Here is a 27,968-nt window from a genome sequence, read left to right as displayed (position 1 = left end):
AAAGTAATATGGTTAAGAAGTAATAGGTTGAAGAATTGTAGAAAAGGTTAAATCTCACAAAACAAAAAGAGCAACTGCAGAGTACTAAGGAGAAAGTTAAGGAGTACTTGGTTAACTTGCATGAGTTTAGAATGATTTCTGTTAACCATCTCTAACTCCAGAGCACAAAAACTTGTAGCATAACACCTTAGGTGACAGAAAGTAGAAAGGGTTGCTGCTAAACTTAGGGAAGCCTATGATAAGAAAAATAACCGGAGAACCTATAGTGGTATTAGGTGATAGTTTGAAACTTTTATGAAAAATTGCATAAAGCAGGTTAAATGGGGAAATAAAGAAAGCACAAATGAACATATTTTTAGATGAGTTAACTATTCCAAAGTTGGAGGAAGATGAGGCTCGACAAGTAATTGGTAAGATAAGAGATGAGATAAAAATATGTAATGAATCTGCAGGAAAGTTTTCAGGCACAGATGGTATTCTTGTGGAAGTTAGGAGGGAAGAAGGTGAAAAAGATCTGGAAGATTTTGTTTAATAGTATATTAAAAGGAATGGAAGCACCAGCATCTTGGAAGAAAGCTGTGGGGGTTGTATTATCCAAAGAGGATAGACTCAGACCCAGCTTCAAACAGACCCATTTCAGTTTTAAACCATGATTAAAGTGTTTGTCTGTACCAGCTTAAAGAATGGCAAAGGTGTTGCCAAAATTGATAGATATGGCTTATTGTGGTTTTGTCGAGGGGAGGCAAATATTTGACAGTATTAATGGAACAGTGATAATTGGGGGGGGGGCATAATGTAAGAAAATACCACTCTCATTGGTCAAAATTGATGCAGAAAAAGCATTCAACAGATTAAGTTGAATTTTATGAGTTGAGCAGTGGAAGCATTTGCATTCCGTGATACAAGAATAAGGTTATTAGGAGGATATATAAAGGATTAAAGAAAGAATTAAAGAGGGAGGATTCCTTTCCAATAAGTTGTTTGAACAGAGGAACTGGACAGGAGTGTCCTCTCTCCCCTTTGTTTACTTTATATTTAGAGGCATTGACAATGAAGATAAGGGATGCAGAAATTCAAGGATATAATTGTATGGTAATTGACAATGAAGATAAGGGATGCAGAAATTCAACTATATAATTGTATGGTAATCAAGAAAAGGTGGCTTTATTTGCAGATATTTTATAATTGATAAAATCCAGAAAAAGACATCTCATTGTTTTGGAACATTTTAAGACTGTTTCAATTCTTTTCATAGTATACAATTAATGAAGGTAAAGCAAAGTCTATAGCCGTAAGTTATGTAACCACAAACTGGCTCAGTAATGTATTTGTAGGGACACTATAAGATGAAGTATTTAGTAGTATGGATTTAAAAGGCTTTTGTTATGGCAGCTGTAGAATGCGACAAGACTAAAAGATAACTCAAAAACTGAGAAACTGGAAAATCTTTGTTTATGGATGTAGATAGTAAGATGCAAGCAGTGAAAACGTTTAGTCTCTCTAGTTTTATATACAGGTCTGGCACACTTTTATCAGCCAGAGGAGACGTTGTGGACAATGAGTAACTGAGTTGAAGGAATTTATCTTTGAAGAGAGGGGTGACTGCAGAGAGAGAGCGTGAATGGGAGAGACCTGGACTGAGAGAACTGGTTCACCAACTTAACTCCCTTATGACAAACCCCTTACTCGGATTTGTAGAGGTTAGGGGTAGTGATGAATCCAGACTGATCTATGACACCACTGAATTGTTCTCATGTTATGTATTTCTAAGAGTCATAAAAGCCATGAAACCCAGAATCCTGACAGATTCCTTGACAGAATCCTTAGGCTGGCTGGAGAAGCAAAGGAAGAGTTCCTTGTACTGTGCTGCTTTGAACAGAGAAGAAAAGCTCTTGCTTGAGAGGAATCCAGAAGAAATCTGAAAAAAAATAGTGATTGGGAAGGGATGAGATGATTTTTGCAAGATCACTGGAAAACCCCAAACGGAAAAGGCATTTCATGATCTATGTCAGAGAATCATAACAACTAGAAAAAAATGTCAGCAAATACAAGACAGTCATTCAAATATAGAAATATGTAAATGCCTTGCAGCCTCCAGTGAGCAGTCAGTGAAACCAGTCACTCAGCTGTCAGACTAAAGGGTAAGCCAGAACAGATAATGAAACACTCCCAGCAATTCTTAAAGCGTGAATTCCTTGCAAACTGGAATGTTATAAACATCTTTTAGGTCCAGTATTACCATCAAGCTGCAGGAGGGTATGTGATAGGTAACATGGTTTGAGCTTGACGTGGCAGAGTTGAGGATGTTAAGATTTGCACTGGGTGTGACGAGGATGGACAGGATTAGGAATAAGTATATTAGAGGGTCAGCCCAGGTTGGAAGGTTTGGAGATAAAGCCAGAGTGCAAGATTACATTGGTTTGGACACGTGCTGAGGAGGGATGTAGAGTATATTGGAAAAAGATGCTAAGGATGAAGCTGCCAGGTAATATGAAAGGAGGAAGGCCTCAGATAAGGTTTATGGATGTGGTGAAAGAGGACATGCAGGTGGTTGGTGTGACAGAGCAAGATGCAGAGGACAGGAAGAAATGGAAGCAGTTGATCTGCTGTGGCGACTCCTAACAGGAGCAGCCGAAAGAAGAACATGGTTTGAACATCTAAAGTCCATCAATAAAAATGTATAACAATCCTGAGCTGAAAGCACAGGTTCTATCACCCCCTGAGACAACATTTGCTATAAACAGAAGCATCTGGTTTGCAGGATGAAGAAGAATCCCCTGATAAGTGGTAAGGGATTCTCATTGCCATCTGTACCTCTGTTGGATAAATTTCAAAGCCCAACTGACATAAGATAATCTGATGCCACTGTGGAAGACTGAGGCATAGACTGAGGAAGTGAGATGAAAGACTGCCAGGGTTGGAAGAGGGAGGGGACAGAAGAAACAAATAGTCATTCCAACTTATTGGACTGTCCTTATTTCTAGTCTCTCTCTATCCTTTGAGCCTCCATGCCACTCCTGTTTGAAATATTGCTTGTTAGAACTTTGGTGAGACTGTGTATGCTGTTTGCTGTAAAAGGACCTTGTAAAGAAAGGAAAATATTCACTGAACTTTAAAAAGGGTTAAAAATGAAAATGACTACTTGAATCAATTTCCCTCAATCATCAGTTTTTTAAAGGACTTCAGCAGCAGAGGGCCCAAATAAATATTTCTCTAGGAGAGAAATTAAAATCTCAGCATCAATATCTGGTAGATTTGAGAATAATCAAGCAAAATGTCTTATAACTGAACCAGTGGCATCAGTTCTGGAAACAGTATCTTCAGAATCATAAGAGCATTTTAAGGAATGTCTGGTGACCTGAGAAGCAGACACGATTAAGGAACTTGAAGCTTTTTTAAATCTTTATTAAATTATACTTCAGATATGGGCACCAATGTATTAACAGAAAAAAAACATATTAACATTTCCCCATTTATATGCATTATACATTGCATATGTTTGTTTTCTTTACAATTGTCATTTAGTCCAACATCACATAAATTGCTCAATTCCTGTCTTCCATTAAACCTTACTTCTCCTCCTATTATTTTTGAATGTATTGTTCCCACAAATTCCATTTATTTGTGTAGTTTGTCCATTCCATTTTAATCCTTCTTCCAGTTGTTTTATCTCTTTTATAATAATCAATTCTTCAGATATACTTGGTGTAGATTGTGATTTCCAATCTGAAGTAGTTTACTTCATTTGGTCTATAACCTGTGGGTATTCGGATCAGAGACGGCCGCATCACTAGTATCTGATCCGAGCTCCAATCTCCTCCCCTCACCCACAATGCTCCTCTGTCTCCTTCCTTCCCTCTGATCTTGTTTATCGCTGAAAAGCTATGCATGTGGTCGTTAAGCTCCAGGCTTATCGTTGGGTAAGTGACAGTGTTTCTCTACAGGTGTTTAGTGTAGGATTCCCCTACTTTCTTTTTCAACCTCCCCTACCTCACGCTTTAGTCATTGATTGTTTTTAAAAAAAAAAAAAAAAGTTTGTGTGGTAGTTCCGTCTTCACCCCCCCCCCCACCCCTTCTTGTTAGTGTGTGTGGGCCTTACTTCCCAAGCATGGCTGAAACCCACAAGCCTGTTTTTCAGAAGTGCACTGAGTGTGGCCATAACTTCTCCCCAGCTGATGGCCGCACTCTGTGCATAGTGTGTTTTGGCGCGGCCCATCTACTCACAGCCTGCGCTGTTTGCCCAGGCTTTAATCCTAGGGCCCTCAAGGACAGAAGGGCTAAGCTGATTATGAAAGGGCTTCATCCCTCATCAGGGATGGCCGTCCCTGTTACTTCTAGCCCAGTCACATCGGTGGCCGCTACTGCTTCGTCCCCTTCCCAGGTTTCTGGGACTCAACCTCCCACCATGAGGCCTGTGGACAGGGAGAAATCTAGAAAGGACAGACCAAGGAAGCGATCCCCGGACCGCTCTGCTCCAACAGGTCCTCCTCCCAAAACAAAGACCTCTTCTAGGCCTAGTACCCCCTGGCTCCGTTCACCCAGATTCTCTCTGGAGCCAGAGGTGTACAGAGCACTGTCCAGAGCCTCTCCTCACCGGCACTCCAGGCCATCGGCTTCTTTACGTTCTACATGCAGTTTCGAGACACCTGACCATTTCTTCTTCGGATTCTTCCCCGACTGCCTCGATTCTGGGTACAGCTCCATCTCTTCTGTCGTCTCAGGGACAGCCTGTGCTTGTTTTGCCTCAGGAGGCTCCCACTTGGGAACAGCAGGAAGTTTGTAGGTCCTCCCCAGAGAGTCTCGCTAAGGAGGTAGCTCACAAAGGAATGTGCAAAAGGAGGCACCTGGACTCATCTCCAGAGTCGCTCACAAATGACACTGACTTGGAGGAAAGGGAAGGTTCACCCATATCACCCCCTCGAGGATGCCTCCTTTGGAAACATCATGGAACTCCTGCACCAAAGAGGAGGGTGGTCCACCCAAAAAACAACCCCAGATGAGTCAGTCTTCCTAGAGGCATTTGGCACAGGCCCATCTACCACCTGGGGGTATCTCCCCCCCGCAGATCCACTTGTGGACCTAATCACCACCAGGGCATGGAAGGAGCTAGACACTGTGGAACCCATCCCAAGAAGGCCAGACAAGGTACTCAGCCCCCCACTAGACAGGACTAGCTGGAGTAAGGGGTCCCCAGTAGACTCTATGGTGGTGACAGCCACCACCAAGAAATAGCTTGTGCAGGCGAGCTCTACTGTCCATCCTCCTGACCGGGAGTTGAGGACTATGGATCATTTGGGGAAGAGAGTATATGCTTCAGCAAGCTTTTCCATAAGGGCGTTGAATTGTACGGTGCATGTCATCCAGTTAGTGAGGCCTGGTCAAGGAAGTCGCTGAGTCGCCCCTAGAGTCAACATTGGCGGAGAGCAAGAAAACATTTTCTGCATACCTGGCCAGTCTGAAAGCAGTCGCAAATACGTCTCCTCTCCCATGGCACGGATGGAGACCCTGGGGCTGCCGGGTCCAGCGTAGCTATGAGGCAGCATGCCTGGCTTCAGCTATGTCAGTTTTCGGAACTCTTCAGGGTGCCCTTTGCCAATGCCCACTATGATGGTTCTTCCATGTTTGGGAAGTCTGTGCGTGAGACCCTAGTCCAGAGTGAGGAGGACGGGAAGACACTGTCTGCTGTTGGTATCCGCATCTCCACCCCTCAAAGATCCTTTTCGAGGAGTCAGCAAGAGGCAAATTAGATGTGGTTCTGGAAGTCTCAATTCTCTCAGGACACTCAGGACTCATCTTCCCCCAGAGGCAGAGGGGGATACGATAGACGTAGGCCCAGAGGCAGATGAGGTCCGGAGAACATCAGATCTCAAGAACCTTTCTCAGACAGACCCGCACAACAGCCCTGAGGGGCTGCCCAACTGTTCATCTCTGGAGGCAGTCGGGGGCTATCTTTCATTACACTCAACGGAGTGGGAGTCCATAACAACAGACTGTTGGGTGTTACAAATCATATCCAGAGGCTATACCATCCCGTTTTTGGATCCACCTCCCCCACCAAAACACCTCCCAGACGTTCCACTCGCGCAGAGAGAGGTAGCAGCATGAGAAATAGAAAAGCTGCTAAGAAAGTGAGTCATCCAGCCCGTCCCCCCAGACCAATCTGTATCTGGTATCTATTCCAGGTTCTTTTTGGTGCCTAAGAAAATGGGGGACCCAAGACCAATTCTGGATCTTTCCACCTTGAACCTTTCTGTAGCCAAGGCGAAACTCCAGATGGTCACCCTTCAGTCTATTATGTCCTATCTACAGGTAGAGGATTGGATGTGCTCGATCGTCCTCCAGGATGCATACTATCACATCAAAATGAACAGGCACACTTACAAGTTTCTTGCTTACGACTAGGGAACAATCACGGTCAGTTCAGGGCCCTACCCTTTGGTTTCACCTCAGCCCACAGGGTGTTCACCAAAGTAATGGGCAGTGGTAGTGGCTCACCAGAGATTTCAGAGGTTTCAGGTTACCTGGACGATTGGCTCCTTGCTGCCCCTACCAAGCGTCTACTTTGCCAAACCAGGGACTACTTCCTAATATTAGCAAACAGTCTGGGCATTACCATCAGCCTCAGCAAATCTTCACTAACTTCAGGTCAGAGTCTAGACTTTATCGGATACCGGCTGGATACAGTTCAAATGATGGTTTACCTCACCCCAAAGAGGGTCCACAATCTAAGACTCCATATATCGTGCATCCTACAGACTTTCCTTCCATCAGCAGAGTCAGTGCTGTGGGCTCTGGGTTCCATGGCATCCGCAATTGGTCTTCTACCCTTTGCACGGCTTCACATGCGAGTTCTTCAATGGACGCTAGCAGTTCAGTGGTCTCTTCTGGGCCTACCTCTGTCCCACCCAATTAGTATATCCCTGGCATGCAGAGACTCTCTTCTCTGGTAGGTTCTCTCCCCGGATCTTGTCAAGGGACATCCATTTCTCCCAGCCTTTCCCACCACCACAGTGACCACAAATGCTTCCCAGCTAGGGTGAGGGGGGGTGCATTGCTCGGGAAGAATGGTCCAAGGCACATGGTCCCCCTCCTAGACCAATTTGCATATCAGTGTCCTGGAGATGAGGGCAGTTCTAGCATTGTAAGCCCTTCATGCCCATCTTCCTCTGGGGATGATTGCTGTTCAGTCAGACAACATGTCCGTAGTCTGGCATATAAGCAAGCAGGGTGGAACCAGATCTTACCCCCTTTGTCACAAAGCCATCGGAGTGTGGACATGGGCAAGTTCCACTGGCCGCTTTCTAGTGGCAATGCATATTCCGGGAAGGTCCAATATTCTGGCTGATAGGCTCAGCAGGACTATTCTGATGCCTTACAAGTGGTCTCTGAATCCTTCAGTAACGAAACAGATCGTCTTCAAGTGGAGTCATCCTTGCTGCAGTCTCTTTACATCTCCTTCCAATGCAAAATGCAGTGAGTTCTTTGCTCTGAACTCTCCTCGGGGGAAGCCCCCAGAGATCCACTAGGTCATGCTTGGCCTTCTGGCTTCTTTATGGTTACCCCCAGTTACTTGTCTCCCCGAAGTTGTTTCAGAAAGCTCGCAGGTTGGGGAGCTCAGTAGTCCTCATTGCACCATTTTGGCCTCGCCAAGTTTGGTTCCCCTCTCTTTGGTCTCACCTGATAGTTCGACCGTGGATCTTGGATCCGGTTCCAGATCTCATTTGTCATCCCTTGGTGATTCCTCACCCAGACCTGGACAGCCTGAAACTGCTCCAGTTCCAGTAATGAATAGGACTCCCGGTTTATCATCTCAGTTTAAGACCATACTGGTGGAGGTTCACAAATCTTCCACCAGGAAAGTGTATCATAGCAAGTGGAAATGTTTTTCTTTATGGACCTTTCAACGGGAGTTAGATCCTTTTACGGCTAAGGTCCTGGCTGTTCTAGAATTTCTAGCTGGTAGCTTTCACCAAGGTGCTAGCTCTTCCACTGTTAGTCCAACTGGCTGCCATCTCTAATTTCCATGTGGGGAAGATGTGGCTTCTCTAGCTTCCTCTAGACTTTGTAAAGCCTTCCTTAAAGGTACCTTTCTTTTACAGCCCCCAGTGAAAGATCCTACACCTCCTTGCTACCTTACCCTTTGAGCCCGCAGCATCATTAGATTTACAGTTTCTTTCTTGGAAGTAAGGCTATTACTTCGGCAAGGAGGGTGTCGGAACTTCAAGCATTGTCCATCAAAGTCCCATATATGGTTTTTCATAAAGACATGGTTTCCCTGCACAATAATCCTTCCTTTCTCCCTAAAGTGGCATCAGAAGCAAATATCAATCAAACTATCAATTTGCCTGTCTTCTTTCCAAGTTTTCAAAATAGGGGTGAATTCAAGTTACATTTATTGGATGTGCACAGGCAACTGAGGCTTTATTTCCACAGAACAAAATATTTTCATAAATATGACCAGTTGTCTGTATCCTACTCCAAACCTTTTCTAGGCAAATCAATTTCCAAAGTTACCATTGCTCGCTGGATTTCACAATGTATCATTTGAGCATATTCTGATAGAGGTATCTCCTCTCCGGGTCGGGTAAAAGCCCATTCAACTAGATCTATGGCAACATCAGCGACCTTTTGATCTAGGGTATAACTGGATGATGATTGTGCTGCAGCTACTTGGTCCTCATCTCGCACTTCCATATCTCATTACAAATTGGACATTGTATCCAGGAGTAGGGCATCCTTTGGCTCTGTGGTGCTCTGGAATTATCCTTCCGTGAGGGCCACCTAGTGTTGGTAGTTGGGGACTCTGACCCACAGGTTGAAGACCAAATGAAGTAAACTACATAAAGAAGTTATGTACTCGCCATAACGGTCCATCTGAGTAGTTGTACTTTATTTGTCTTCAACTGTCCCCCCATCTTTTCCCCTGACATCATTATTGTCCTATCCTGGTATGTAGGATAGGGCAGTATTGTGGCTCTCCTGCTCATGCTTGGCCTCAGGTTATGTGAAGACCCTTTAGTGGTAATGTCTAATTGGGTCGGGCTTATGTTTTCTTGTACAGCAGACTCGATCTGATGGAAGGAAGGAGATAGAGGGGCATTATTTTTAAGGGGAGGAGCTTGGAGCTCAGATGAGATGCTAGTGAAGCGGCCATCTGGGATCCAATCCAGATCCGAATTGCCACAGGTTGAAGACAAATGAAGTACAACTATTCAGATGGAACGTTATGGTGAGTACATAACTTCTTTTTTGTCAAGTAACTACTTTTATCGCAGCCAACAGAATTAAACTTAATAAGGCCTTACTGTGTCTAGGCAATTCAGATCCTGTATCTCAGCACAAAAATAGTTTTCTTAGTTACTGCCATTTGCTTCCCCAATATTTCTGACAGTGTATTCTGCATGGCATTTTTAACATTTGCTAACTCATTTACACTCCAAAAAAAACATGTTCCTGGTTATATCTTACTTCCCCATCACACATCCAACACTTCTTGTCTACCTGAGTATAACTTGGGAGTCATACATATGCCATCCCATTGTTCTCTTGTAAATTGCTTTTCCTGTCTTTCTTCCTAATCTTTTTTAACCTTTTTTTATTGATTCTTATAGGCATCATGTACTGCTTCATTTGCCCTACTCATTATCCCTTTAACAGCAAATTCTGTTCTAAAGTCAAATAGCTATATCTTTCACTTGGGACTCCCCTATCTGTTTTCTCTTTGCCTATACTCTTGATACCAATTTCTGGTAGGGAAGGCAGTCTCTTACCTGCAGTCCAAACTTCTAACTGGCCTGATGACACACACTTACCTTTCTCTCTCTAGTTAGTTGCTCCCAATAACTTGTTTCCTTTACCAGTTTTATCAAGTAAATGCCAGCCCCCTCTTGGCTGCTTTCTTTACCTCGACATGCAGTCATCCCTATTGGCAAAAATCTCCTTTTTCCATTTTTGTGTTGGCTTAGTTCTTGGAATACTTTTTGCAACTTTGAGTAAAATATTCTGTATGGTTGTTATTGTCAAGCGTCTGCATCCAAGATCCTGCTGTCTCCTCGTTTCTTGAACTTTCTTCCAATTCAATGTCATTCATTTTCAGTTTGAATTATAAACTTCTGCTTGTGTTATATATAGAGCCCTGTCTGTGTAGCTCTAAAATATCCCTTCAAATCAAGTAATCCTGAGCCACCTTGTTCTATTGGAAGGATCATCTTATCCCACTTCATTCTTGCCTTCTTCCCTTCACAGATAAATTCCTTCAACTATATTACTTATTGTCCACAACTTCTTCTCTGGTTGATAAAAATATGCCTGACCTGTATATTTACATACAAGGTGTAAAGTCTGTTGTGACATGTGACTGTGTCCCCTTTTTCATAGATTCATAGATTAGTACTAGGCTAACTGCCCTTGTGGGCCATTTGCAGCCAAGCCAATTACCCTATGTGAGAATCAAAACTTTGAGTTGAGATGTGTGAGACAGTTATGAAAACTGAAGTATTGACCGTAAACCTAGCAGTTACAGTAGCATAAAATGAAGTGCTTTGTTGCCATGTTCATCTTTATATGGGTGGCTTACAAATCTTTGATTCTCTGCCTGAAAGCTACTCTTCAGGTTGACCATGAAGAACATACTCACTTTTATATGGAATTGAACTTGGCTACTGTAGATGGAAATGTTATTGGTACACCAAGACAGCTGCATACATTTTCATGCTGTCATCATGGAACCACCATGGACAATGTAGTAGGATCTCCCCATTACCGCAGCTGAAATGGGCTTTGGTTTAAAATAGGACACATTTTTTGGGTTGCCAAGCAATGTAGACCAGATGTCATTTTTGCTGCTACGTTTTGTCAGCTAGCATAAAACAAGCCACTGTGCAAACTGCAAAACTAGATAGGGCTGTTCATAAGAAAAAATGTGGCGGATGCAAGTGATGGTGCAGCTTGCCTACTGGTTCAGCCCATGAAGCTTCCAGCTTGTTCCCCTGCCACCACGGAGTACCTTCCTGCATACTCTGATCCCTTTCATGAGGATGACGTCAGATTGAACTGAACACCTTATAGCACACCACATCCCATCCTCTCAGAAGTACCTGGTGGAATTTGCCACAGCCAGGGATCATGGAGCAGGCCGAGGCAGCTCCCATCTTGGTGGGTGTGCTTCCCAATGTTCTTATGTTGCACTGCATCAAAATAATTGCATTGAGCCCTTTGTCATCCATCCCCCTTGCCATTTGATATATATTGGGAGCTTAAGTGTGCAAGGTCATGCCAATCGAGTTAGGTCTTAAGATCACACCAGCCCCATTGCTAGCTTCTCACCTTTAATGCCACCTTTTTGCTGCATTGCAGTCCTACTTCCATTCCTATTTTCCTGTTTGGCAGTAGTATGTTTACCCTTGCATGAACTTTACATGTGCAGGCAGTCTGAGTCCTAGTTCCCCCTCATCTCTAGGGTCCTTGGAGAGCCTAGAGGTCAAAGTTTTGTGGATGTACAATGATGAGGCCACACCAGTGTTCATATTCTTGCCATGTAATTACTTCTTCCAGACCTGGCCATTCTAGTAGAAGTCTCATGGAGTTTGATATCAACTGGATGATGACATTTCTGAGCACACAGATTCAGATGGGAGTTCTCCCGGCTCCATCCTCGAGGAAGGATCTGGGATCAGTTCCTTGCTCCCTGGCTTTTCAGTCTTCTCAGCTTCCTACCCTGTCCACATTCCCGGAGGCTGTATATTTTGGATCCAGTCTTCACGCAGTACCAGCGTCTGAGTTAACGGCTTTCAAAACTTAAGCTTCAATTTCTTCCCTCACTTGCTCAACTCTGATGCTTTCAGGTCCAGCAGGGTCTTGGATCTAGGGCTTTGGTGATTAAGTGGGCGACTCGACCTTCAGAGCAGTCACTGCCACTCTGGGCCTCAGCACTTGACAGCTCAATTCCAAGGTCCTCCTCCGGGCCTTCAGCCATTGAATTCGAGAGGGCTTCTAACATTTCCAGTTTGGCTGGCTCTTTAGCTCCAAATGCTTGCTCAGCCTTCAAGGCTCTGGAAATGGCTTTGACTGAACCAAGATGTCTGGTACGCTCCCAGAGTTTGGAACCATCCAGACTTCCTTTAAAGACTGTACCCTGCTTCTCTCATTCTGATAGACAGGAACAGATGGATCCATTAGGCTTTGAGACTGTTCAACCCTCAAGTCACTCATCTGTTTCTGAAATGTCTCTTTTATGGATCCCAAGGCACATTCCTTGCCAAAGGACTTGCAAGAGGAAGCATATTGACTCCTCTCCTGACTTTGTTACAGAAGACACTAACTTAGATGAGAGAGGAGGTTCTTCAAGTCCCACTCTGAAGTCCTTTGGACACATCCTAGAATTAATGAAACAGCATGGGAGATCACCCACCAAAGCCCCTTCTTCCAATGAGTCAGTGTTTCTCAAAACCTCCAGGTCCGGCCCGACAATGTCCTACTTGGTCCCTCCTCCCAACCCATTAGTCAGCGTCCTTACTCGAAATGTTTGGAAAGAGCCTGATGTGGCACAACCCATCCCTAAAATGCCAGATAGAATTTTAGCTGCTCCTAAGGATAGAAAATAGAATTTTAGCTGCTCCTAAGGATAGAAAATTCTGGGCTAAGGGTCCCCATGTTGATGCCATAGTGGTAGCGGCAGCCAAAAAAAAGGAACTTTCCAAAGAAAGTTCATCTGTTCATCCCCCTAACAGGGGGTCTAGGGCTTTGGCTAGATAGGGAAAATGAATATGCACTTCAGCCACTTTCTGTATTCATGTTCTGAATTATATGGCTTATTTGGCACATTTCCAGAGGGATTTGATTAAGGAACTTTCAAGTTCTCTGGCGGGTAACTTACTAGAGGACATCAAAAAACTGTGGAGTCCCAGTTGTCAACCCTTTAAGCTAAATAGGAATGTAATCCATGAGACTGCTTTCCAATGCAGTAGATGGTGCAGTTTGTGCAGCCAGTACTGGTATTACAATCCATCTTCATACTTGGATATGGCTATATGACTTTACTGAAAGCTTTAGAACGTCCTTCATCGATGCCCCTTATGACGTTTCCAATTTGTTTAGACTGAAAGTCAAGGAGACACTTGCCAGAAGTGAAAAGGACATTAAGACCATGTCTGCCATTGGAATCCATTTTTCAACCCTTCTGCAGGAATCGGAGGGAGTAGAAAGATGAGGTTCAAATAATTTCAAGGCTTTTACCAGGACTGTTCTGGGGACAGACCTCCCAGAAGGTAGAGGTAATTTCACAGGGCTTCGCCGCAGAGGCAGTCTGCAAAATCAAGGTTTCCAGTGTCCCTGAATGTTTGCCCGGCTGCTGCACTCTGGAGGCTTCTCCTTACACCCACTAGCCTGGCAATGCATAACTCAAGATTCATGGGTGCTAAGGGTTATTTCCAGAGGTCATATATTTCCCTTTTTCATTTTATTCTTGGAGCTTCTAAAGATTGCTAAAATTCCACCTATCAATTGGAATCTGCAGCAGCAGAAGTTCCTGCTCAAAAGTGTCATCCACCGGTTCCCCCAAGACCAGTTAGAATCTGGAATCTACTCAAGGCTAAATTTAGTTACAAAAAAAGATGGGACCTGAGAACAATTTTGGATCTCAGTGAATTAAATCAATTTGTAAAACAGACCATTCCGGATAGTCACAGTTCAGTCCATTCTACCTCTTCTGAGGAAGGACAATTGGATGTGCTCTATAGATCTCCAAGATCCCTACTAATCACATAAAGATTCAAGGGCGATCGCTGAGATCCAGTTCTGGGTGGGAGCCGATGACTTCCAATTCAGAACACTGCCTTTCAGTCTCACCACTGCCCCCTGGGTGTTCACCAAGGCAATAGCAACAGTGGCCGCCTTTTTTAGCCTTCAGGGGATCCAAGTATTCCCACATCTGGATGATTGGTTTTTAACTGCTACCTCCAGGATCTACTTCCAACACACCAGTCATTCCTGCTAGAAGGATCATCCACCCAGGGTGTTTCCATCAACATAAAGAACAAACTGCAGCCTACTCCATGCACAGAATTCATAAGCTGCCAGACAGTCCTCGTCAAATAGTAAAGCTACCCTCATTGCCGATCAACTCAATCAAATCAGTGGCTGTTGAAGTAATAAATCATCCACATTGCCAGGCTCAATGGATATTAAGACTTTTAGGACTAATGGCTTTCTCCATATTGATGGTCCCAGTGGCCAGATACCCAATGAGAGTTCTACAGTGGACATTAACAGTACAGTGTTAAGAGATTTCATCCCCTTCACCACAAAATTCGGCTCACGCAGGTATGCAGGAACCATATCGAATGGTGTATCACATCTGACTTAATCACTCTGGGCAAGCACTTCTCTCCTGTGGTACCCAAAGCCACAGTGACCATGGACGCCTCCCTTCTTGGGTAGGAGGGCATTTCGAAGTGAGAACCAACCATCCAAGAGGCCAACCTTCACAGCAGTGTCTTAGAGTTAAGAGTGATCCTCCTTACGTTGCAGGCACTTCAAGACCATTTGCCCTAGGATGTGATTTCCATACCTTCAGACAATGTCAGTAGTATGGTACATCAAACAGGGTGGAATCAGATCATATAGTCTTTGCCAAGAAGCCATGAGAATCTGGCAGTGGGCAATGTCTTTGAACCTTTTTCTAGTAGCAATGCATATACCTGGGGCATCCAACACCCTAGTGGACAAGCTGAGCAGAACTATATTACTGTGTCATGAGTGGTCTCTCAACAAAGCAGTGGCAACAGAGATTTACAGCTGCTGGGGCCAACCTTGCTGTGACCTTTTTGCTTTATACCTAAACAAATGCAGAAGTTACTTTACTCTTATACCTCCACAGGATTAATCACCGAGAGATGCAGAAGCCCTTCCTTGGCCCCCCAGGTCTGCTTTTACACCTTCCTCCATTCCTCTTATTTTTACGTTCATCCCGAAAGCAATGGAGCACAAGACCAAAGTAATCCTCATCGCCCCCTTCTGGCCTTGACCGGTATGGGTCCCCTTTCTGTGGCCTCACTTAGTTCACCCACCTGGATCTCTTCACACACCCTTCTGGGATGCCTGTACTGTACCTTAAAACCCTAAAACTGACTGCATGGTTTCTCCAATTTTAACAATTTACAGAGATGGCAAGCTTTCTTCCCTAACGGTACTAATTTTATCCTCTCAAGAGGAATTCTTCTAAAAAGACTTACAAGAGCAGATGGAAACACTTTTCTGTCTGAGCGTCTAATGAAAATCCTCAAATTACTTTCAGAACTTTTCATGTCAGCATCTAGCTAATTGATATGTACAGTTATCAGCCATCTCAAACTTTCATGTTGGATTCAACAATGCTTCCATTGCTTCTCTCAGACTCTAAGGCCTTTTTTTATCATTATTGTTGTTTCTTTCAGCTTTTTCCTGGTAAGGGGTCGCCACAGCGGAACTCCGGTCCGCTAATGATTGGCAGTAGATTTTTACGAAACACCGAGGTGCCAGCTCGACGCCCAACCTTCAACAAGGCACACCCATTTACGCGCACATGTCTTTCAAACGCTACCCAACCACAGGGAGAGGACATGCAGACTCCACACAGAAGGCCCTCCCAAGCCACGCCGAGAATCGAACGAGAGAACCTCTTTCTGTGAGGTAACAACGCTACCGCCGTACCACCGCGGCATTACTGTCATTATTGTTATTATTATTATTATTATTATTATTATTATTATTATTATTGAGGCCTCCTGTGTGTGTGTGATCCAGTCCCTCTCTGAGACATTACCATTTGCTACAGTCCTTAACTCAGCAATCCTTTGAACCTGCAGCATTCCACAGATATGAAGTTCTGTCCTGGACGACAGTACTTTTGGTTGCTGTCACCTCTGCCAAACAATTATCTGAACTTCAACCACTTTTGTGTAAAGCTGCCTTCCTGAGCTTTCATAAAGATAGTGTCATTGAGGACAAACCCATCCTTTCTTCCAAAAGTCACTTCCGAATCAAATTTAAATCAACAAATTGATTTGCTAGTTTTCTTTCCCAATTTCTCAAACAAATGGAAACGTATATTACATACATTAGATGTGCCTGGACACCTGATTTTTACCCTCATTGTACCAAGGCTTTCAGAAAACTGGACCACGTTTTCTTATCCCCCTCTAAGAAGTTAGGTCAGTCTGTTTTTAAAGTTACTCTTTCGAGATGGTTAGCCAATTGCATTTACTTTGTCTATGATTCACTATGTAGACCTCTACAGTCAGTCCGAATTGCATTCTGTAAGAGCAATGGCAACATCTACAGCCTTTGCTAGATGAGTTCCTGTCCATGATATTTGTGCAGCAGCAACTTGGTCATCAACTCGCACTTTTGTGTTTCACTGTAAATTAGGTGTACAGTCCAGGATGCAGTTTGGTTCTGCCATTCTAAGAAATATCCTTCCTTGAGACCACCCAGGTGCAAGGAAGTGATCTCATCTGGTAATGAGCTTGTAAACAAGGGTCATGTTTTTTTCTACTGTTCACATACTTGTGGACATAAATGAGGTGGTATATCAGTACTCCAGCCCTTAGTGCTCCAGGTTGAGCCTTACCTGGTCTTGGGTTTTAATGGGCATAGCACTTTGTAGACTGACCTGATTGCCATGTGGGAGAATGCATTCCTCCCGCTTGCTCTCTGTTCCATAAAATTGCTGTTTACATGTTCCTTTCTGCTGTTCCTACAACTCGTCAGAGTTTATGGAAGAAATGCCAGAACTCATAGTTTTCATCCCCTGGTGAACAAGAAAGGGTTTATGGTTTAAGCCCCAAGGACCTTAGTGGTCTCCTGCACTATCTTTTGTTCAGACTTTGAGCACTTTGCGCTTTTACTGGATTTTACAAGACTACACTTGGATTTCATATTTGCAAAACCTCTGGACTTTGGATTTTGAATTACTTTTGTCCATGATTGGTGTTTGTTGAACATCAGTGTTTTTCAGCATCTCAGCATTCCAGTGGTTTTGTCCTGTGGATTTCTTTGAGGACATTGGACTTTTGTGATGTTCCCTGGCCATTCATTTGGAGGTTCTAGGTGTGTTGTTCTTGGGTGGTGTCAGATGGGCACAGAGTGCTGGGTGAAGAGTGGCTCTGTTGGTGGAAAGTTCACTTCTATTTATGTTGCTGTGTTAGGATGTTTATGGATTGTTGGACTTGCTTTCTTGATGCGGCTACATTATTTGAGGTGGGATTTGATCAATAGTTAATATAAGCACTTGGCTTCTAAGAAACAAGATGTTTGTTTTTAAATTTAGTGGACTACAAGTAATCACTTAAGACATACCCATTTACTTGAAAGAAATCATGTTAACGTGTTCACAGTTACAAGCATTATACATCACATATCTGTCCAACATTACATAAATTAAAGTCCTGCCTTCCCTTAAATCCCACTCCTCCTCCAGAACATTATTCTGCCTGTATTGTTCCTACAATTTCCATTTTTTTCTATGTAATTTCCTTCTACCCTTTCCTAAAGATCCCACTTCAGTTCTTTTGCCTGTTACAATATTTACTACAAATTTAACAGGTTTAGACTTTCATTTCCTTTTTCTAGTAATTAGACCAGTAATTAGCCACCAGAATTAAACTTAACAAAGCCTTACTATTTCTAGGCAATCTGGATCCTGTATCCCAGCTTAAAAGATCATTTTTTAGTTGCACCCATTTGTTCACCCAATATTTCTGACAGAGGGAATTTTTAAAGTCTGCCAACTTACTTTATTCCCAGAACATGCGTTCCCAGTTAACTCATTTTTCCCCATCACATCTCCAACATTTGCCATCTACTTGAGGAAAAATTCTTTGGAGTCTACTTGGGGCATGCAAATACCAATGCAAACACTTCCAAGCAAAAATCCTAAATCTTCTAGACTTTGTTGCATATTTGGGAGCCGTATGTATATCCTTCCAATTGTTCCCTTGTGAATTGCTTATCCAACTCCTCTTCCTAATTTTTTGAACCTCCTCTTATTGATTCCTATACTTAACATGCAGTATTTTATATGCTGCACTAGTTATTTTTTTAATGACAGCTTCTGTTCTATAGTCAACAAAAAACTACCAGAGCAGATCTTTCACTTAGGATTTCCCTCTCCGTTTCTTTCCTATACTCTTTATCAATCCCTGATAATGAAGGCAGTCTCTAGCCTGTAGTCCAAATGTTGACTTGGCCTCTTCCCATTTTATTACCTTTCCCTCTATAGTTGTTTGCTCCCTGTACCTTGGTTCCTTTGCCAGTTTTCTCCGGTAAATTTCAGCCCCTTTTTGCCTATTCTCTGTACCCCTAATTACAGTCATCTCTCTTAGCAGAATATCCTTTCTCCATTCTAATGTTGGCTTAGTTTTTAGAATATTTCCTGCTACTTTGAGCATAGTATTTTGCATGGCTGGTGTTATTGTCCTCAAGAATCTGCATCCAAAATCCCTCTCTCCTTATTTCTTGACCCGACCCCCTCCCCATTTCATCATCATCCCTTTCCACTTTGAATTATAGATTCCTGCTTATGTTATGTTAGACTTAACTGTGTAGCTGTAAAATATCCCTTCAAATCAGGTAATCCTAAACCACTTTTTTCTATTGGAAGGGTCAACTTATCCAGTATATAACCCATGCCCTCTTCCCTGCCAGATAAAATCAGTCAAATCTTTATTACTGTCCACAATGTCATCTCTGGTTTGATAAAAATATGCCTGACCTATATATAAAAGTAAAGCTACTAAAAACATTTTCACTGCTTGTATCTTACTATTCATATCTATAAGCAAAAGCTTCCAGTTTCTGAATTATCTTTTGTTTAGTCTTTTCCCACATATCCTTTGCTGCCGTAACAAAATCCTTTTTAACCCCTACTCCTAAATGCTTAATTTTGTCATGTGCTCATAAATATGGGTATTGCTGAACCGATTCATTTGTGGTTACATCATTTATAGCTATAGCCTTTGTTTTGTCTTCATTAATTTTATATCCCCAAGAGGCTTGAAACAGCCTCAGAATGTTCTCCAGCACTGAGATGTCCTTTTCTAGTTTCATCAGGTACAAAATAATATTGTTACCATACCAATTATATAATTGGATTTCTGAGTCCCTTATTTTCTTTGCTAATGGCACTAAATATGACACAAAAGAAGACACCCCTGCCAGAGAGGAATCCTCCCCACTTAAACTTTTTGCTACTAATCCCTCATACTCCTAATCAACCTTCTTATTGTATCAGGAAAGGCAAATGCTTGCATTGCCCTACTCAAAATCCCAGCTACTTTGTTGAATTATTTTTCTGCATCAAGACCCGCAAACAATAGTGGTATTTTTCTACATTCTTCTTCCCTTTGGGTCATCATTGTTCTGTTAATGTTGTCAAATGGTTACCTCCATTCTTCAAAGCCACATTCATCCAAGATCATCAATTTTGGCGACACATCTGACATTTTTTTAGCTAGTGTAGACATAAACATTTTATAATCTTGATTTATAATTGAAATGGGCCTATATAAAGCTGGGTCTGATGGGTCTTTACTGTCTTTAGTTATTACAGCCACCACAGATTTCTTAAAGATGTTGACACTTCCCTTCCTTTTAAAATACTGTTAAACAAAATCTTCCAGATCTGTATCACTCCCCCCCACTTTCCAAAGTTCCATAGGAATACCATCTTTTCCTGGAGACTTTCCTGTAGATTGATTATACGTCAACATTTTTACCTCATCTCCTCCTATCTTAACTGTTAATTGTTTTTCCTCATCTACCTTTAACCTTGGCATACCCAAGCCTTCCATTTCCAATTGTGCTTTTTGTTTATTTCCATATTCCTCTGTTTTATACAAATTTTCATAACCTTTCCGAAATCACTCTAATACCCACTACAGGATCTCTGGTTATTGTACTTTGTTGCCCAAGTTGTTGTGCTAAACGTTTTTGTGCTCTGGAGTTAAACAGCTACTTAACAGCAGTCTTTCTAAACTCATGGATATTTTTTTCAAATACTCCCTTATTTTCTCTGTAGTACTTTGCAGTTGCATTGCATCTTGTTCTGTGAGATCCTCCTTATTCTGCAATACTTTAATCTTTGTCAGCCCCTCTAAATAATTCTTGTTACTTCTTAACAGTATCTCTTTTTTTTTTATTTCTAACCTATTTTAAACTCCACTTTCATTTTATCCCACTCACTAGATATAACTTCTAAATAAATTTCTATCTTCCCTAACAGCTCTTGAATAATATCCTTTACACATTCTTTAAATGCCTTTCTTTTAACAGGTAAGTGGGGAAGAGGGTGTCTTGTCTTGTATTTCATTACCCTGCATGTTTTTCCTGTTGGCACGTAATCTGAAATAGTTATTGGATGTGTCAAAGCTTTCAATTAAATGCACGTCCCTGTGAAATTTAATTTCTGTGTAGTTTAACCCAGTTATTGTACCTTGGGAAATAATATGTAAATTCTGAGTTCCTTCTACTGAATTCATTTCTTCCATACCAAATATTTTCATAAATGTATTCAGAAATCTACCCCTTTTTGTTATATTTTCTCTTCTAGGTATCCCAGATACATCCTTACTGTTGCAAATCAAGTTTAAGTTCCCACCTATAAGTAATATTCCCTGCTTGAAAGTGGATTATTTCTTCCAAAAATTTCTTAAGCTCCATAATAGCACTTTTAGAGAGATGTAAATAACATGCCAGTGTAATCTTCCTCCCGTACCAGTAGTTACTATCACAAATCTACCATTGCTATGTTTTTTCCTTTTCTATGACTACTAGAGCCCCTTTAGCAGTTGGTATAAGTACTCCTCCTTTCCTTTGTCCTTGATATTCTGCTGATGGCCATTCTGAAATCCTTTCTTCATCAAATTCACATGCTCAGTTATTTCCAGATGTCTTCTGTAGCATTGCTGTTTGCACTTTGCATTTCTTTATATAACTAAGTGCTCTTACTTTTTTCTATACCTATGAAGCCATTCACTTTCCAAAATATGTTTAGAGTAACCATTATAAGTTATTATTCCTACTTGTTTTATATATATATATATATATATATATATATATATATGTGTGTGTGTATATATATATATATATATATATATATATATATATATATATATATATATATATTACAGCTTTTTAAATGTGTTTCCAGCTTTTGCATTACAAGCACCTGCTAATATTTGACAGGTCTTTCCTTTATACAGTTGTTCCTTGTGATCTCCATTTGAACATATCACATTTTACAAGGATTTGTTTCAATGAAAACCTTCAAACAAAAAACATGCACACACAGAACAGACCCGTAACCTATTAAAACAAATGCACAAAATTATGTACATCTTCAAATAATGGTTTAACCCACCTGATGGGAACAGTTGTCCCAAATCAACTGCTGTACTCACAGACATAAGCTTACCTATCATTTAAGGGTATCCATGCTAAAGAGCATAGTACAGCCTGTGCTCCTGCTTACACCCAATTGCAGTCTGCTCGTGTCTTGCCTTTATTCCTCTGTTAAATGGTTTCAGAAAAGCACTAACTTTTAGCCTTAAGAAAAAGTGCACTGGTATCTTTAAATAAAACACAAGTATACATTGTTCTAGTAAATGTAAGTATTTAGTTATCAGAAAAGCTGCTATCTGTTGTTCACTTCCAGTAATTTCAAACTGTTTTTTTTACTGAGCTTGCTTGCCCTTGTGCCTTTTAATTTTATGTTTCTATTAGTAAGTGATGTCCACACCTCTTGATTCATTGGCTTCACTTTTTCAGCTTGTTTGCATGGAAAGATAAGATCAGAATGTACTTCTCAAATAACGCCGAAGATTTATTTGCTACTGGAAGAGACTGCATAACATTGTAGTCTCTCGATTAAGTAAAAAAAAAAAACTTGCTTACATAAAACAAATGTCATTAGATTAAGCCAAGGGCGTAAATCCATACATTCACCTGTGCAAAAGTAAAAAAAAAAAAAAAAAAAAAAAACATTTAAACTGTACACATGTATTATATTCCGTGTACTTTTACACCCCATCCCCCACTCAGCAGCCCAAGATTTACAACCCATTAACTCAAACATGCTTTTTGCCCAGTCATTCTTCTCTTTTTACATTATAACGCTTACGTTTCTTAAAACTAAGAAAAAAGTACTTGTTTTTTTTTAGTATCTCCATCACACACACATCAGTCACTAAAATTTATTGCAAGTTTGAAATTCAAGCTGTTGTATCTGTCTTCAGAATATTTTTCCTGGTGGATCGAATACTGTTAAGAACAAAAATTATCTTTATTACAGCCTCTTTTAGCGTCTTTCCAAACATCAGTGACATGAAGTGGGGCACATGCCTGTAAGTCCCACCACAATTTTAAAAAAGTCAACAGAACTCCAGTCTTTCTCAGCCTCTCTTTCTTTTGAAGCCATATTTCAGAAATGTGATTTATACTTTATAGTCTAGCATGTATTCATTAAGTTCAGTATTGCTGTTCATTTTCCTGTTCATTTGCATCTCCCAACTCTGGACTTTCGTTCAAGTCCAAGATACTCAGGATTCGTCTAGTTAACTCCTGTACTTTTTTTGTTTGTGTCTCTCTCAAGCATTTTCCTTTGGAGCATTGGAAAAAGGTTTCACTGGCAAAGTTTCTATGAGCTTTATTATTAGAGAAATGAGAAGCAGAGTCCCCTTCTGCTTGATGGCTCACTTTTTGTTAGACAAATTTTTGTATCACATCATTAGCCTGTTCTGCATCAAAAAATGACTGATCCTCTAGGAAAAATATTCTGAAGACAGATATAGCAGCTTGAATTTCAAACCTGCGCCTCAACATTCCCTGATTGCTGGGATAAATTTGCTTCTCTTCTGCCTGGAGAACAGGGAATGATAATTTTCCACACTCTCCTGTCTCCAATTTTTAATAGTTTGCCTTTCTGTCACACTTTTGTCAGGATCAACTTTTTCTGCTAGTAGGATTGCATCTTTACTAATACAGGTCTTGGCTGTTTTCTCACGGCCAGATGTGAAGCATGCACGTATGATGTGCCCTTTCAGTTAACAAATCATGCTGTGGAATTACCAGTCCAGATACTTATTTGTGCTTTCATAAAATTAATGTGATCTGTTAATTTTCTCTGCTACAGCAGAAAATCTCAGGTTACCTGTCAATGCTGTCTTCTAACTCAACCATATTTTGAAACTGCTACTCTTGAGCAGTCTCATACTCGGCCAGCCATTTGTTCATTTCAGCCTCTGATTTTTGTAGTTTTGTCAGTTCATATGAGTAGCTGTTTAAAGATTCTTCCATTTATTCCAAGCCTTTTGTTATTTGAGTTCATATACTCCTTCAGTATTTCATTTATTTTAATCAGCTATGAGCACATTTGACTTATTTTTTCCTGTAAATTATTGGAAGTCATCTTTTATACCAAAGTTAAAGCTTGAACAGGTTTTTGCTGAGTGGATTCTTCCCAATCAGTGTTTTCTGTTCACCTTTTCTAGCTGATTTTATTTCAGTTCTCGAAGTTTCGTTGCTAGCATCCAGGCAGTGTACTTACTAGCCAGTAACTGAATTTTACTAAAACAGGCAGAATTACTAGCCCTTATCTGTCACGTTTTTCACACTAGGAGAATTAAAATTAAACTGATGATCAGTGTGCAGCCATCTTGAAAGCCCCAGGTTGGAAATCCATTTTACAATTATGCTTCTGTGTCAGTTGTGAACTTTAACTCACTTATTACGTCCGGTTTGTGCTCAGAATCTCACATTTATTAATAGTTTTGTATTGTGGTATGGTATAATTTTCTCTACATTGCTTCTCAGTTAGTGTAAGAGTGCTTAGAAAATAAGTACTATGATAAAACTGAAGTTAAAGAACATCAGGTTGTATAAATGGCTTTAGATTTGGCAATGGTGGTGGATGTCTCTGAAGTGATTGAGGCTGATATGCAGCAAACTACTCAACAGGCCCACACATCTGAGGGGATTTGGGCAGAGAGATAGCTTGTTCTGTCCTGTTTATTTAGCCAACAGATTACACTGATCTGTCTTGTATACTTCTGTGCCCTTGGTCTAAGGTATCCATGCTTAGTGTGTATTTTGTCAGGTGGTTGTACACATGACCACACTGCGGAGAGCAGAACTGAGGTCCAACATTAGCTAGTCTAGAAGTTCTTAAGGGAGTGCTGCATTCCACAACCCCCACCACCCCACCCCCATGCATGCGCATGCACACACACTTGAAGGACTTGTATCTCCTGTTGCACTTTCAATAAATAAGTAAATATAAAGTTAAAGTCCAAGAGAGTAGAAAATCCTTTTCAATGGAGGCTATGGGAGAAAAGCTCCATAAGAGCTCTGAAAGCTACATGCATACATTGTGTAGTGGATGTTTTAGCATAGAATAATTTGGAAAAAATTGAGCATCCAACAGTGAGAAATCCAAAACCATTGACAAGGTAGATATGAAGTCAGCATGCAAGATTATAATCTTAATACAGGCTGCAAAGTAAAATGAGAAATCATTCAAAAGTAGATCAGAATGTGTGTAGACTAACAAAGCTTGGATCCATAGTATTTTACAGTAGTAGTAGAACAGTAGTCAAGTGAAATTTCATAACAATGTAAGGTTGAGGAGAGTATGGTATAGTATAAGTAGGCAAGTAGCCACTGTAGTACAGGATAAGATAGAAATCAGTGGCCATATATTGCCATTTTAAAGCAGGATGAGATGAGTAGATAACCATAGTGTAGATGGATTAGCTAGGTGTGGTGCATGAGCAAAGCCTTGAAACCTTTAGCTGTTTATTTAGTAGTATCTTGAAGGATTTCTGGTTGATTGAGTGGTGAATGGAAATGCAAGTTTTTGAGACATGAGATGAATGCAGTGAGTCAAGTGCAGTATTAATTGGGTGCAGTATGAATTTCTCTGTAAAGTGAAGAGCCCCCAGATGATGGGTAGCAAGGTTGGATAATAATTTTTAATATTTGGCTTTTTTCAGGTTGGAAAATGACTGTGAACATGTTAATAATCTGTTTTAGTATCTTGTGATGATGGGTTCTATAGTAATATCACTTGCAAATTTAGCTATTTTGTTGCAGCATTTCTCTAGCATGGTTAATTGGGTAGCTAACAAGTTGACAAATATACATACATGGAGGTAAAGGTGGGTTAACCGTAGATTAGTTTGCTTGTCTGCTACAATTTTAGGTCTACTAACTTGGTGGTGGGCATTTTTAGAGGACTTTTTTACTCATAGCCATCGCATCTGAGCTTTAGACTTTCTTATGGTGTGGTAAGTGTATCTGATCTTTTGAAAAGGCTAATTATCCCTCTTGGTGAACCTATACTTCCCAAGAGGGGTTTAGATTTTTCCTCTCTACCATTCAGCTTATTTGTTTTTTTTGCAAATGCAGACAACAGGGAAGAAAAGCAGAGAAGGCCCTTCAGAAACTTGGATATACAGTGCGTCTAAACTTGGTCACCTCTGGTATTACTTGGAGCACATGTATAACTTTAGATATGATTATGTTGCCTTCATTTGTTCTTCAACTTATGGGTTTCGGATCCAAGCATCGGATCCAACTTGGCCACATACCAAAGCTGAAGGCTGCAACATCTGAGCTTCTCCCCTACCCATGATACTTCTCTCCTCCAAATCCCTTGGATTTCATTATCCAAGCTTCGCTAAGCATTGGCTTCTTATACTCTGAGCTCCTTGGGGCTGTCTTTTGGTCAGTGAGTGACTTTTTTGCAATTTATTTGTTAATTTTGTTAGTGGTTATCTTTCCTATTTCCTTTCTTTCGGTTTTAGGGCAGTTTCAAAAGAGAGTTACTGTTTTTTTATATCTGTAGATATATATGTAAAAAAATAATTTTTTTTTGCTAGCTTCTAGTTCTTTAGTGCGTATATATTTTCTAACTGCTTGGTGTGTGTTGTGTGTGTTCGTTGCCTCTATTGCTCCCCCCCCCCCCCCCAGCATGGCTGGCTCAAAACCCTCTGGATGTAAAAAGTCCAGCATTTGTGAACCCAAAATCCCACTTTCAGATGCGCACTCTGAATGTGTAGTGTGTTTGGGGGGGGGGCTCATCTGGATTCTGCCTGTATGATTTGTATTGGCTTTAATAAGTGGTCACTCGTCGATCACCGTAATAAACTTAATTCAAAGAGACTCCTCCCTAGTTCCTCTTCTTCAGCCACCCCTTCCACAGCCACCGCTTCCACTTCAGGTGCTCAAACCCCTGCCAAGAAGTGCAAACAGTGGAAGAGATCCCCCAGCAGACCTCACCAGTTGGGGGAACCTCCCACAAAATTTTAAGACTATCTGAGTCGATAGCTTTGGCACCTATCATCATACAAGCCTCCTCTCCTAAGCAGGTTTCTCCCAGGAGCCAGTGACATCTAAACCAAAGTCCCCTTTCCTGCAGCAGCCAGGGCCCTCTTCTAGGCCAGCTTCGGTAGCTTCTTCTGCCAAGTCCTACAAAAGCCTTTTGGAAGAGGAGGTGGACAGTATGATGGTCACATTTTTAATGCACAGATTCAGTTAGGGATCTTGCCTGCTCTGTCCCCTCCTGGATCAGTGAACAATATTCCTGCCTTCACCCCTATCTCTTCTCCTCTGATCCAACCCCAGATTTTGGAATTATCACGTCTCAGCCTTCTTGGAGCCGAGACATCAGAGCGAACAGTTACCTTAACGCCGACAGTCTCCCTGTCTTGCCCAGCTCTGACTGTTTCAGAGCCGAGCAACTCTTGGAGCCGTAATTTCATTGTCTGTTCCAAGGGGTTGATGGCTCAAAATTTTCGGAGCCGTCTCTTCCTGTCGGAGCTTCGGTGTTTGACAGTTCAGCTGCGACTCCTCTCACTGATTTGGGGGCTGTTGGGGTTCGTATAGCTTCCCTGTCAATATCATTGGCTCCAGTAGGGGTGCCTATGGTGTCCTGATCTCCATTGGCATTCGAGGTGGTGGCAAGAGTTCTCTGTGCACCCAGAAGAGCCTCGACTGTACCTGCTTTGGACTCTAGTCCCCTCCAGATGCTTTTGTTTTTGAGACATCTACTCTTTCCTCTTCGGGGCAACCTGTCCTAAAGGATTTTCAGTCTGCTTCCCATTTGGAACCCCCGGAGTCTTCCAGTACCTCCCCGGAACACCTGCTAAGGAGGTCCCTTGGAAGCACCAGTGTAAAAGGGAGACACTTGGATTCCCCTTTGGAATCCTTCACCGATCTCGATGAAGGGGAAGGGTATCGCAGGTCACATCATGGAAACCCTTCGCCAAAAGGGTAGTTGGTCTTCCAAAAGCCCTAACCCAGAGGAATCTGTGTTTCTGGAAACCTTTGGGTTAGACTCATCTACTTGAGTGTCGTCATCGTCCTGTCCCCCCCCCCCCCGAAAATCACTCTGATGCCCTTAGCCCGCCTTCATATGAGAGTTCTTCAGTGGACCGTAGCCATACAGTGGTCTCTCCTTCATCACCCATTAAACTACCCAATCAGGGTCTCAGGAGCATGCAGACAGTCTCTCATCTGGTCAGTTCAATCAGACGGTCTTCTCCAGGGCCCCAGTACCACTTCATATTTGTGCTGCAGCTGCTTGGTCTGCTGGGCCATACCTTTGTATCTCATTATGAGCTGGACTTGTAGTCTAGGTCCAGAGCTTCTTTGGGCCAGCCATCCTCTGAAATATCCTTCCACGAGTCCTCCAAAGATTTATGGTAGCTGGGGACTCTGTCCTCGACAGTCAGGACATGTACTCGTCAGATTGTGTGTTTCAGGGGGTTTACGTTCTTTCTTGGCAGTGTTTTTGTTGGAGAAAGTGCAATTTATTTTGTTATAGGGGAAGGAGCAAACGCAGTTTAAGGTAATTTACCACAGGGAAGGGAGTTATGGGTAAGGGGAAGAGCATGAGCCTTGGAGCCAAAGTCTGAGAGTGGACAAGTCAGATCTGA

At 41.8% G+C, this 27,968-nt stretch overlaps 1 protein-coding gene across 1 annotated transcript in view; it reads left to right on the top strand.

Annotated features, from left to right (window-relative positions):
- TTLL4 (tubulin tyrosine ligase like 4) overlaps positions 1 to 27,968 on the top strand; it is a 1,780,839-nt gene that overhangs the window by 1,393,075 nt on the left and 359,796 nt on the right. The window lies entirely within an intron of this gene.

The sequence above is a fragment of the Protopterus annectens genome, chromosome 6.part0 (genome assembly GCF_019279795.1).
Source record: "Protopterus annectens isolate FY-2018-M chromosome 6.part0, PAN1.0, whole genome shotgun sequence".
NCBI lineage: Eukaryota > Metazoa > Chordata > Ceratodontiformes > Protopteridae > Protopterus > Protopterus annectens.
Note: the sequence above shows the minus strand (reverse complement) of the source record. Positions and strands in the feature narration are given on the sequence as shown.